At 36.0% G+C, this 12,523-nt stretch overlaps 1 protein-coding gene and 1 pseudogene across 7 annotated transcripts in view; both read right to left on the bottom strand.

Moving 5' to 3' along the window:
• Positions 1-12,523, bottom strand: part of FUT8 (fucosyltransferase 8) — a 316,924-nt gene that overhangs the window by 238,728 nt on the left and 65,673 nt on the right. The gene's annotated exons all lie outside the window — the stretch shown is intronic.
• Positions 2,443-4,383, bottom strand: LOC116633070 (annotated as a pseudogene).

Below are 12,523 nucleotides of genomic sequence, written 5' to 3'. Positions count from 1 at the left end.
GAAAGAAAGAAAGAAAGAAAGAAAGAAAGAAAGAAAGAAAGAAAGAAAGAAAGAAAGAAAGAAAAAGAGGGAGGAGAAAAAAATGCATTATCAAAAGAATTGTGTAAGACCGATGAATCACAGACCTGTACCTCTGAAACAAATAATACACTATATGTTAAAAAAGGAGGGGGGGGCGCCTGGGTGGCTCAGTCGGTTAAGCATCTGCCTTTGGCTCAGGTCATGATCCCAGGATCCTGGGATTGAGCCCCGCATTGGGCTCCCTGCTCCACGGAAAGCCTGCTTCTCCCTCTCCCACACCCCCTGCTTGTGTTCCCTCTCTCGCTGTGTCTCTCTCTGTCAAATAAATAAATAAAATCTTTAAAAAATTAAAATTAAAAATTAAAAAATAAATAAATTAAAAATTAAAAAAAGAAAAGATAGTAGGAAGGGAATAATGAAGGGGGGGAAATCGGAAGGGAGATGAACCATGAGAGACTATGGACTCTGAGAAACAAACTGAGGGTTCTAGAGGGGAGGGGGTTCGGGGGATGGGTTAGCCTGGTGATGAGTATTAAAGAGGGCACGTATTGAATGGAGCACTGGGTGTTATACACAAACAATGAATCATGGAACACTATATCAAAAACTAATGATGTAATGTATGGTGATTAACATAATAAAATAAAATTTAAAAAAAATTTTTTGAAAAATGCTGACTCTCACTCATAATTAAAGAAATACAAGCTAAAATAAGAGATCTTTTTAATTAACTGAGAAATATTAAAAGTTCAATAATACCCAGTGTAGAGAAAATGTGAGGAAAAGTTTATAAATTGGTGCAAACTTTCTGAAGGAAATTTGTTCCTGTAAATCAAAAATCCAAAAAATAGTTCAATCTTTTGAGCCAACAATTCTATCTCAAGGAGTTTATAATACTAAGGAATGTACACAAAGGCTTTTATTAATACATATGCTATATAATACATCCGCTTTGGATATCTGTATCTTTAAAAAGCTTCTCAGGGAATTTTTTTTTTAAGATTCTATTTATTTATTTGACAGAGAGAGAGAAAGCACAAGCCAGGGAAGCAGGCAGAGGTAGAGGGAGAAGCAGGCTTCCCGCTGAGCAGGGAGCCGGATGTGGGGCTCCATCCCAGAACCCTGGGATCATGACCTGAGCCTAAGGCATATGCTTAAGCGCTTAACCGAATGAGCCACCCAGGTGCCCCTCCTCAGGGAATTCTTATGATCATCTGGTTTGGGGAACCATGCTCTAGAAAATGAAATCTATGTACTAAAAGAACTAACATCTAATCAGCAACTTTTGTAAGCCCAGCACTATACTGACAAAATCATTATCATGTTTAACCAAAACACATTAGGAGTCAAAGGCCTGTTTTGGAAGCTCTACATTCCTAAAATGCTGACAGTAAAAGCCTTAAAAGGATTTTTCACGCAGTTATATTCATTACCTCACTTAACAAGATTAATGTTCTGTGTTACCTGTAAGGGCAATTTCTAGTTACTATATCAAAATTTCCCATTATATTATATTACAAAATGGAAGCTAGTCTCAAAATTAGATAAAAATGACATTTTAAAACCGAGTAATAAAAATTAGTGGCGTATCCATGATATAACAGAATAATCAAAATAAATTTCATAATACAAATGTCTTACCAAAAATACTGAGAATCTCACCTTAAAAATTACAATTACCTGGATCATTAGACTCTATAAGAGAAAATGTCTATATCAGGTATATCTGCAAGAAGGAAATGTTCTATACCTACACTGCCCAATATAATAACCACCAGCCATATGTGGCTACAGAGCACTTAAAATAGGGCTAGTGAGACTGAAGGGGAGGCACACTAACATATTTAAGCTTACTCATCCAATTTTAACATGCATTAAAATGAGAGGAATGTATCTTTGGGGGAAAAAAAAGTGTAAGTGAAATAAAAGCCTAGAAGAAAATCTAGACTAAGTTCTTTTCATATTTACATTAGTAAAAGGGCAATTTAATCCACCTCTTTCATTCCATGAAGATACAAGCAAAAACAACTCTGAATTTCTTCATGTCCAGCAAGGACTAAGTAATTTTTCATCGATATCAGCACAAAAAAGGTTTGAAATCACTAACTGCAAGAGAAAAGCATTGATGACTCATTCCTAATCCCTTAAATCAATCATTATTAACTTCACATAACTAAGTAATACAGATTTATTTAGCAGGACAATTAAACCCTTTGGAATTTTATTTAAAGTAACTTCACTAAGAAAATAAATACAAGGGCGCCTGGGTGGCTCAGTTGGTTAAGCGACTGCCTTCGGCTCAGGTCATGATCCTGGAGTCCCTGGATGGAGTCCCGCATCGGGCTCCCTGCTCGGCGGGGAGCCTGCTTCTCCCTCTGACCCTCCCCTCTCTCATGTGCTCTCTCTCTCTCTCTCTCTCATTCTGTCTCAAATAAATAAATAAAATCTTTTAAAAAAAAAAAAGAAAATAAATACAAGACTTTCTATTAGTACACTGGACATAGACTCAAATTTCAGCTACCAGAACTTAAGAGAAGCTTGCCCTGTCTTTTATGAAAAAAAGGGTCCAGCTATAGATAAGAATAATGCAGAAAATAATTCAAAGCATATTATTAACAAGGGCCAAAGGCACAAATTCTGATCCTTCACCCCAAAAGGTTAAGAGAAACTCGAAGAAAAATGATACAGGAGCAGCTATGGCTGAAAACCCATGGCAACGACACCCCTAAAAATGTCTGAAGTCAGCGCTCCAGAATTTACTACCTACAGATTAATTCACTTTTTTTCAAGAAAAAATTTTATGCAGAGCATACAAATTGCCAGGAACTATACTGAGCACTGGGGATAGCCCTGAACAACGTGAACTTAATCACTGTTCTTAAGGAGAGAGTCTATGATAGGTCCAATGTAGTCTAATTCAACAGTAGGTTGAAGGTAGTACTTCTGGGTTCCTCCATCTAACATCTGTTCTTGGCTGACAACATTTAGCCTCAGATTGGCCTGCTTTGTCAATACCTAGCCTACTTATAACCTAATTTTATTCTTTTTCTCTTTCAGATTCTAGAATAAACATCTACTTCAGAGATTCTGCTTTGACTTTTTTTTTCTAATGGTTTTTACAAATACTTTGTTTATTTTAATGAAGCTGGTACAATGTCCATTTAAAACCCATATCCCAGGCCAAAAAGTACAAACAAAATTAAAAAGAGCAGTGTTCTGTTATATACACAACTGCATGAATAACTTTATTAACTGCTAATAAAATTAGAACTTCTCTGGATCTTCTGACAAGACTTCTTTTATCTTAATATGCTTTCTCCTCAGTGAAGCCATCTTTGGAGTCAGTCATTACTCTCACCATCTCTGTCATCTTGACTCCAGCCTGATACTTCTCTTCTTCTGGTCCAGACCCGCAAATTTTAAAAGTAGCTTCAGGTTAAGGAAAGGTCATTTTTCCAAGTTCAGTTCTCTGAAAAACCTCCATTTCCCACTGAAAATCATAGTCCAGGACTGAAGCAATAATATGCTAGAACTTTAGGGCCAACTAGAAAGTCATTATGAATACTCACATTGCCTGTGAAAGCAATGCTGAAAAAGGTGGCCTCTCTGTGCACACATGTAATTTTTTAAAGGGAGAGGGCAATATGAAGGGGGCTGAGGTTTGATCACTAAAACTCAGCATAATGAAAACAAGTGATAATGAGTAACAGGCACTAGAATTCAAATTACCAGATGTTTTAAAGAGATGGAGTGCAGGTTTTCAATTCCATTTTGAACATCACATTACAAAAGAACTATTTTTAAAAATAAAAAAGGATTAAGAGTAAAGAAAATAAAAAGAGTATCTAAATCGTTGAATGACCCCCTGTTTATTCATGATAAACTTCAATCACATCTTCTTCCATTCCCAGTTCTTTTGCAATGTGATTATCAGCAATTCTCTGACCTTCAGAAAGAAACCTGAGTGAATTCATTGGAACTCCCTGTCTTTGACAGCACAATTCTTTGAGTTTCTTAAGATATGTTGTCATTTTCACTTTGAAGCAAATCTCAATGCTATCCTGTCCAATGACTTTGAGTTTAATATATTCTCCTGCCTTCTTACCCCCAAGTCCTCAGTTGACAGTTTTGCCTCCTGGTCAGACATGATGAAGGTGGCTTCACCCAGGGTCTCTGCACAGTAGTGGCTTTGGGTAGGCAGAACCTCACACTCTGGGATTTACAAATCCATCTCTCTTTCCCACAGCACAACACCGCAGATGGAGGGACTTCTGCCAGGGATTGCGTCACTCTGCTTTGACTTTTTAACTTTTGGAGATCTCATGGTATTCAAGCTTTTCTAAAATTTTAACTATATTTATAATTTTTATTACAAACATTATCACTTCAAAATTTCTCTTGTATTTTCAATTTAATTATCACAATTGATATTTTCCTTTAACAGATTACAATGATGAACACTAGCAAGCCTTAAAACTAATGAGTTCTTAATTCTTCATTTTTTAAATGTTGAAATGTATCCCTTTATTATGCAAATATACTTTCCCAGCATCATCTTTATGAAAATGAATAACTTAAAGTTACTTATATGTCATTCAAATCTGAACCTTGACACTCCTCCCCTCAAAAAAAAAGAGAGAGAGAGAGAGAGAAAGGAAGAAAGAAAAGAGAAAATCCTCCATTCATCAAATATCCGTTGACCACCTACTTCGTGTCACGTACTATTTTAGTTGCTCAGGATATCTCCTGAAGGGTTGGCTGGACGGGTTGGCTTAGTGTCCTTACCCCTAGCCCCATTCCATTTAGCAGAATCCTGCTCTGGTATATGTATCCCCCTCCTTTGCAGGCCACAGGACTGGCCCAAGTATGAGCAGTAGCTGCTCTATGAACATGAAAAGGAGGCAGCAGTTTTCCTGGTTTTAGCCAGGCACTTAAGTCTTTAACAAAGCCTAGTCACAGCTCAGGCCACATGCAGTTAACCATTTAATAAATGTTTTGATGAAAAAAGAAAAAGAACTCATGGAATTTCATTCTGGTAAGAAAATAGTCAATAAACAAATACAAACACATGCACACACACACACACAATCGTGTCATACATAAGACGAAATGATAAAAAATAGATATTTATTTTAGACTGAGTGATCAGGAAGAGTTTGTATGAGGCTGTCAACTAATCTCTTTGATAAAGTGTCATGTATAATACTATCACTCTACAAATTCCAGTTTTTAACTTAACAATATGTATGAAAAATACCAACCTACTGATTGATAGACTAGGTGTTTTGTAAAGCATCCTTTAGAATCTAGAACTAAATCAATTAAAAATTCTACTTTTGGGGCATATGGCTGGCTCATTTGGTAGAGCATGTGACTCTTGATCTCCAGGTTGTGGAGTTCAAGCCCCACGTTGGGTGTGTAGCCTACTTAATTTAAAAAAATAAATAAATAGTAATAACTCCACTTTCATTTACAATTAGTCAAACTGTCAACTTACTGGTGTGTAAAAGAACCCAATTTGTTTTTAAGCCATCCCCTTCCCCATGTAGCACTTTTTTTAAACCCCCAAAATGCAAAGTACACATAATAAATTAAACTATCATGAAAGTACAACTCTCCTAGGATTTTTAAGAATGTTTCCATATTACAAGGCACTACTAACTGGTGGCACAGTAAATAATATTTTTAAAATGAGATTTATCTTCTATTCTGTAATGGCCTGTATCAAATTTCCTCAAGCCACTAACTCAGAACCTAAACCATAGTGACATTATTGTTCTAAAAATCTAAGTATCTAAGATAACTATCTGGAGTGGAAGACAGAATGTCTCTTTTCAGAATGGTAACCATATATACAAAGGTTTCTATGACTGTGAATGCACTTCTAACCTCCACCGTCCAAAAAGAAAGACAAGGTAAAATCAGAGCTCTCAAGTATTTACCCATCATGGAGTCCCCTTAGAGGGTTCTCAACAATTTACAGACCTGGTTCTCTAACTAAAAAGATTATAGGAGCTACAACCTAGATTTAGCTACACTTGTCTCTGACTTTTCTGCTACCTTCATCAGTTACCTCTGATGCCTGATAACATCTAAAACAAGGTGCTTTTTTTAAAAAATCTAGAACTTCTTAAAAAAAAAAAAAAGGAGGGGCGCCTGGGTGGCTCAGTTGTTAAGCGTCTGCCTTCAGCTCGGGTCATGATCTCAGGGTCCTGGGATCGAGCCCCGCATCGGGCTCCCTGCTCCGCAGGAGGCCTGCTTCTCCCTCTCCCACTCCCCCTGCTTGTGTTCCCTCTCTCGCTGTGTCTCTCTCTGTCAAATAAATAAATAAAATCTTTAAAAAAAAAAAAAAAAAGGACACCTCTCCCTACTGTTTGGCACTACTGACTCTATAGTTCAGATTCCTCTACCTTATCCCCAGTAAGCCAAACTTACCCAGACCAGAGGCTGTGAAAAAGGTTCTCTCATCAACTCTTGCTCCATGATTACGCTTACATCATAGTGAAACCTAGCCAACCTGTGGCCTCATCCTATGCCAAAATTTAGATGTATACTAAGAGTTTCTTCTTAGTTTTTGCAATATTAGAGTTCTTTAAAAATTTTTCAGCAAAGCCCATAAGCATTTGATTAGTTTCAGGTCAGAAAGGCATGTCCAGAATAGGTCATCTTATAGGCAGTCTTCTCCACTTAGGGGCTCTCAAGGTGGCCCCAAGGTATTCCCAGTCTCCAAGGTCCACATTTAAGGCCAGAGACCTAACTCCTAACTCAGTTAACAGTAGTAGTTAACATTTACTGAACCATTACTTTATGCCAGGCACTGTGCTAAAGACTTCGCATTTATTATTTATTTCCATTTTACAGATGTAGAAATTTAGTATCTAAAATTAACTACTCAAGCACAGCTAGTATCCAAGTTAAGAATCAGACCACATCTGCCTTACTCCATAGCTTATGCTCTTTAGAGAAATTCTAAACACGCTGATTGACCTGAATGTCCAGAAAAAATATCAAGAGTAACAAAAAAACATATACTTACGTAGAAAAAAGCTTTATATTTAGGATTAATTTTTATTTGGAATAAATCTAATCATAAAAATTCAATCATATTACCATACATATAATAATACTTATCAAGAAACAAAGAAAAACATAGGCTAACCCCTCATAACTAGAACTTGAATTATCAGAATACTTTTTTGAAAATGGGGATAATTTTACTAAGTTTCTGTGAAATAGTCACTTTTTTTTAATTAATACTCTTGAAAGCCCTTCTAAAAATTGATATAATCTCCCATCTTAAAACTGTAAAGAACTTAAAAAAAAAGAAAACCTATAAAGAACTTAAAGTAGGTGGTCCTGGCTAGTTCAGTCAGTAAAGCATGTGACTCTTAATCTCAGGGTTGTGAGTTCAAGCTCCACATCAGATGTAGAGATTATTTAAAATAAAAAATAATTTTTTTAAAAAAAGAACTTAAAAGTGGTTCCTAGTAAAAACAAGCATTACCCAGTAGTAGTAGTGTAGTAGTAGGAGTGGAAAGAGGAGGAGAAGGGGTAAGAGCATTAGAACACTGTACTAATAACAGTAATCATAGTACTGATACAAGTAGTTACAGGAACAGTAGTGGTAGTATAGTAGTATTTATTAGTTATATTACTAAGTAAATATAATATACCAAGGAAAATATAATTTTGCTTTATTGATCCCAAACCATGCAAAATCTGACAGTCCTTATTAAAAGCAGTAATTCTCCTTGTACACATATGTAACTAAATGCTATGGGAGACTGTAACTTAACCAATTAAGTCTAGAGTTAAAGAAAACTTAGAGACCAGGTACTGGAAGTTTAGCTTTAAAAGTATCTCTGCTATCAATTCAACTGTCATCTCTATCAAGCACCATTCTCAAACTCTCTAATTCTCCACTCTGAGAATATCATCACTCCCTCCCTACTCTTGCAAAGCACATTTTGTAAGAGCACAATTCCCTATTTGTCACAATTTTAGAGATTTCTGTCTTTGCTCTGGACTTTTGCCTCTTAAGATTTAATTCATGTCGTATGTTGTAGCTGTCTCAGGCATTCAACACAGTACCTGAATCATAATAAAAGTTCAAATAGAACAACTGTTCTACTTAAAAAAACATTTAATCATCTAATGTATAATTCACAGTGAAAATTTACTAAAGGCATCTTAGAAGTTACTGAATTTTGTGTATAAAGAATTAAGGTATAAAGATATTCAAGAGAGCTCAGTCCCAAATAATGTATTCTGGACCACAGCCCCATCTGATTTGAGTAAGGTCTTAAGATTACCAGTATTATCAGGCAGAAATTTTCAGTATTAGATCTTCTTTTAAAGCCACCCATTTACTAAAGAGTCTGAGTATTCCCTCCTATGTAAGCCCTTTCATTACCTTCTAGGCACAATTTATTATTCCTCCCTATGTGCTACTACTGAGTTTTACAGATACACCAACTATACTTACCACACGAAGCAGACCAGGCCTAAATTTCACACAACTCAACACATTTCATACACTACAGACTGATACCCTTAAACTACCTTTAGGACACCAAATTCAGTCTCCTAGACATCATCTTATTAATGATTATGAGGTAACGCATGAAGTTCTGAGAGCTCACAATGCTAAGGAGTGGAAGAAGTGTGAAGCCAGGCCTCCCTGAAATTGAAATAAACATTTGTTATTGTCCTGGCCTATGATGGAAAAAAACAATTAACTCTTCCTACCTCATTTCCCAGTCCTTCTACAGACAAAGCCTTGGCCACATATACACAAAAGTTGGGATGGGTAAGGATGAAGGGGTGACTGAAGCTATCATTTTAAAATCCTGCAGGACAGGTGTCCTCTTGTCCAGCCTAACTCTTCCCCAGGCCTATCTCCAACAGTCCTTGATTTCTCCCTTCGGACAGTGCAGAGCGATAGGTATTGCTGGGTTGCAAAAAGATATCCCAGGTAATCAAATATATAAGTGGGAGACATCCTTTATGTACCCAGCTCATATTGTCACAGCAGGGTGAGAAGGATCCTCTTCCCCTCAGCTTCATATACCTACCATCCCAGTAACAGAGCTCAAATCCCAGAGGCTGCACCCCTCTCTACAAGAAGGTTGGGCCCAAGATCTATTTGCTCAGCTCAAGCACAGCTAGCAATCCCACTCAGATACATTTGATGTTGTGAACCAGATAGGATTCCTGGTCCCAAGGGAGATAACATGCCCAGGAACTAGAATTAGATGTTTTTGTTTTTGTTTTATGTAGGCTTCACACTGAGCTTAAACTCAAGACCCTGAGATCAAGACCTGAGCTGAGATCAAGAGTTGGATACTTAACCAACTGAGCCACCCAGGTGCACCTAGAATTAGATGTTTTATAATGACACATTTTGGCTTCATGGAATAACTCCCCATAGAAATACCCAAACACCTCCCACCTCTCTGCCATGTGAATATTTATTTTCAAACACATTTTGGGGAACATATTATTATATAGGAAATTAGGGGACTTCCTACACTGCAACTATTGACTTACATTTCCAGCTCACCTATTAAATTATCAGCTTTCTAAAGGCAGGGTCTTAATCATTTTGTGCCCAAAATCATAGTAGTTGTTCATTAAATTTGTTGGAGAAAGGGCAAGACTAGGAAAAAGAAAGGAGCAAGGACAGAAAGAAATATGATGAGCATCCTTGTATACATCACTTTAAATCCCACACCAATACAGATATTCCTAAGTGATACATATTTTTTTAAATCCTATCTTTCCTGAAAAAATTGCAAAGAATAAGAACAAATTCCAATTATGGAATTTTACTGCTTTTAAATGAAATGAACCCAACAATTCTGCATGATCTTTTCCTTCCCTTGGGTTCACCTATGTCTCAGTAGAAACATGATTTTTTTTTTTTAATCATGGTAAAATATCTTGAAGATGACAAGAGTAAAAAAAGCTAAATACTTTATAAAATGTCAACTTAGAAAGCCAGAAGAGAATATGCAGTATAGAAGGTCCTAAACAAACCTTTGCTAGCTTTTATGGGTGAGGAAGTGGGTTCAGGATCATCAGACTCACTACATGTTTCTAGAAGTTTCTATTACTACTGACTTTCCACTCAAAAGGCTAGACCCAATTCAGGCCTAAACACAAGTGATAGGGTAGAGGAAAAGTCAGAAGAATGCTGAGAAATCTAATAAGGAATCCTGACAAAGACATCAAATTAAACCCACAAATATAAATCAGTAAGGAAAAATTCAATTTGTAAGTACAACATAAAATATTAAATTATTTTATAGATAATTTATAACCTAAGTATGAGAGTCTAGAATACCAAGTTTGACACGTCTAGGAGATCATTTTTATCACCTAGTTACAAATTTCAATTTTTAGAAAAGAACAATGTGAATCACTGCGGCAATATAAGTCCTAAAGCATTGTTTTCTAATCATATTAAGAAAAAAATTTTATTTTCAAGATCCAATAAAAGTTAATTAGCCTTGGGGAAGAAAACATAAAATATCCCTTAAAAGAAAGAGAGACTGAAACGTGAAAATCCAGGCAAGGAAATGGCACAAACATAGAAAAGCTAAATCAGGGGGCGCCTGGCTGACTCAGTCAGTAAATCATTCAACTTTTGATCTCAGGGTCATGAGTTCAAGCCCACACAGGGCACAGAACCTATCTAATTTAAAAAAATAATAAAATTTTTAAAAATTTTAAAAAAAGCTAAATCAAAAGAAATGGAAAAGCTAAATGCACACATGGTTCATCACAGTGATAAGAGAATAAACTGTCAGTCTGACCAACCTAACAGTACCTCACTCAATGAAAAAACATTACTATTAAAAACACAGTGATACAGAATGAGAAAACACACTACAAAAAGCACAAATTTAAAAAGAAATTATGATCACAACTATGTAAAAAAAATCTATATATGAAAAAGAACTGGGGCGCCTGGGTGGCTCAGTCGTTAAGCATCTACCTTCGGCTCAGGTCATGATCCCAGGGTCCTGGGATCGAACCCCACATCGGGCTCCCTGCTCGGCAGGAAGCCTGCTTCTTCCTCTCCCACTCCCCCTGCTTGTGTTCCTGCCCTCACTATCTCTCTCTCTGTCAAATAAATAAAATTTTTTTTTAAAAAAAAGAAAAGAAAAAGAACTAAAAGACCCATATATTCACACATGGTAACTATTGTCATGTTAAACTACAGGATAAAGGATGATTCTCTTATTTTAATAAAACAGTTGCCTGAAATACCTGTAACATAAGTGATTTTTTTAATGTAACTTTTTTCAAAAGAAAATAAACTACATTTTACATATAATATAGAACCAATTTCTCTTTTCATACTTCCACCAAGATACTGAAGCACTAAATTCAAGATATCTAAGCATTAAATTAATGATGTACATTAAGGTTTTTTTTTTACCACATCACAGAAAATATAAGGATTAACATTATTACTCTATTCTCTGCTCATAAAAATAATTAGTGAACAATGTACTAATTAAATTATGACACCCAGTCTGAATTAGCCATCCAATTAATTCCATATCCAAAGCATCAGCACAAGGTTTTGTTTTGTTTTTATAAATTTAAGATTTTATTTATTTATTTGACAGAGAGCAGGAGAGAGAGAGCGAGAGAAAGCACAAGTAGGGGGAACAGCAGAGAGAGAGAGGAGAAGAAGGCTCCTCACTGAGCAGGGAGGCCGATGCGGGACTCGATCCCAGGACCCTGGTATCATGACCTGAGCCGAAAGCAGATGCTTAACCAACTGAGCCACCCAGGCACCCCAGCACAAGGTTTTAATAACCATTCCCAGAATCATCAGTATAGTTACCATAAGTGCAAATTAGTGAAACTTGACATGACCCTACACCCAAAAAGGCTGTAAAAATAAAATTTATTTTTTGTTTAGTTCAAGAGTATAAAAATGAAGCTCTGACTATTAACATAGGAAACAAAGGAAAGGTTGCCATTGTCCCAAAACTACTCTTGCAAACAGAAGAACAGTAACTGGGCTAAGAATGAGTCATTTCACCAATAACAAGAATCAGTCCTAAGATCAATTTCCCTCTGAAAAAGTTCTATACTCATTCTTGCAAATTAGAATACATTACCTCAAACTGTGCAGACCTAATGCCAGAAGGAAATAAAATTCCAAAATACTGTCAAATCAGACAGAAGATATCATACCAAGTTTTACCAATACAAAATTGCCAAAAAGAATCAAAAATAATCTTCAATCAGGTCCAACATGTAAAGAGCTTGTAATTCATCACTCCTGTTCTCATTACTGAAAAGAAAGATGAAAGAAAGAAAGAAAGAAAGAAAGAAAGAAAGAAAGAAAGAAAGAAAGAAAGAAAAGAAAGAAAGAAAGAAAGAAAGAAAGAAAGAAAGAAAGAAGAAAGAAAGAAAGAAAGAAAGAAAGAAAGAAAGAAAGAAAGAAAGAAAGAAAGAAAGAAAGAAAGAAAGAAAGAAA

The sequence above is a fragment of the Phoca vitulina genome, unplaced genomic scaffold, assembly GCF_004348235.1.
Source record: "Phoca vitulina isolate PV1807 unplaced genomic scaffold, GSC_HSeal_1.0 scaffold7, whole genome shotgun sequence".
Classification (NCBI taxonomy): Eukaryota; Metazoa; Chordata; class Mammalia; order Carnivora; family Phocidae; genus Phoca; species Phoca vitulina.
Note: the sequence above shows the minus strand (reverse complement) of the source record. Positions and strands in the feature narration are given on the sequence as shown.